The sequence below is a fragment of the Morus notabilis genome, unplaced genomic scaffold (genome assembly GCF_000414095.1).
Source record: "Morus notabilis unplaced genomic scaffold, ASM41409v2 C11405640, whole genome shotgun sequence".
Classification (NCBI taxonomy): domain Eukaryota; kingdom Viridiplantae; phylum Streptophyta; class Magnoliopsida; order Rosales; family Moraceae; genus Morus; species Morus notabilis.
The window spans coordinates 1-1,360 of record NW_010386912.1 but is presented as its reverse complement, the minus strand read 5'-3'; the positions used below and the strand labels follow the sequence as shown (position 1 = coordinate 1,360).

At 35.0% G+C, this 1,360-nt stretch overlaps 1 long non-coding RNA gene across 1 annotated transcript; it reads right to left on the bottom strand.

Moving 5' to 3' along the window:
• Window positions 1-700: 700 nt before the first annotated feature.
• LOC112095130 lies at window positions 701-1,355 on the bottom strand. Its single transcript, XR_002903759.1, has 3 exons — window positions 1,320-1,355; window positions 949-1,236; window positions 701-855 (listed from the first exon to the last, which is right to left on the bottom strand). It is a non-coding gene; the product is annotated as an uncharacterized LOC112095130 (long non-coding RNA).
• Window positions 1,356-1,360: the final 5 nt, after the last annotated feature.

Here is a 1,360-nt window from a genome sequence, read left to right as displayed (position 1 = left end):
TTGTGTTGTGAAAATTAATTCTTAGTGCAATGCAATGCTATACGGAAATGTAGTCAGCATAATACTACTAAAGAAATCTAAATTTTTTTCTTGGGATATTTTCTGTATCCCCCAACTTTATTGAGGGCATTTTTCTGCAATGAAAACTCAAAAGTTGAAAATGAAGCAAAAAACTATTTGCATATAAATTTCCAAGAACACATGAAAAACCACAAGTTTCAATCGATTCTATTAGACGTGATTCTCTCTTTCCTTTACCCCATGTAATTTCCACTCCAGATATTTATCATAGAAGTGCTTCCAAAATTGGAAAGTATACTGTTCAAATTTGAAAAAGACAGGTTATAAATAAATCATGTACAATAAATCAAGAGCTCAGGACATGCAACAACAGATTATAAATAAACGAAGAGATCAAAAGCACACAACAAATCAAACAATCAAGAAGACAGAATTTGTTAACAAGAACTGCCTACATCAGCGGGACTCAATGTGCAGAGTCCGATCTTATTGCAAGGATCCAAATTACACACTCAGAATGATGTTCAATAGCTCACAAAAACCAGCGTTTCTCACTCTATTTCCCTTAGTCCCCAATTACAACCGAAAAAAATGCCTCTTAAGAAAATCGCTCTCAAAGCTCTCAAGCAAAACAGACTAAAACCAACAGAGTGAACCAGTGAATTACATAAATGATCAAGTGCCCTTATTTATACAGATACAACAATCTCATATAACTACATAAAAGACAATATTGACTAATAGTTCGAGCAATCGGCATTTGAGATCCAAATTATGCGGCACATCAGCAACATTAACTCTAACATTACAGATCAACAGTGCAGCCTGCAGAAACTAAAGGTGGCACATTTTATGTAAAGTTAAGAGTTTGAACAATAACAAAGGGTTCATAAGAAAACTAGCATTAGTTTTGGAGAAAATTCTTACCAATCCATTCTCTAGTTGAAGAGAAAAATACGGTGGCACAAGTCCCCTGCTTCCACAGAAGCGAAAACTAGTGATGCAATTTCACTTGTTTTTGTGTTTTGATTTCACCACCCTCTTCTTTAGTTTGCATCATATACCATTAACTTAAACAAAGGATGCATTCCGAAGATGCTTCACTTGTACTAAGAATTGGCGAATCTCAAAGAAGAAACATAAGTAGACAAAACAAGGTTCTGGCCTCTGAATACTGCAGAGTCCATGATGCTGCAACTCCTAGAAAGTGTCCTACTGAAGCCAAAAAAAAGGTAACATGGTAAGATTGAGAGCTTAAGCAAAAACAAAAAGGGGATTACACAAAATAAGGTTCTGACCTCTGAATATTTAAGAAGAAACATTAGTAGACATTCCTCCT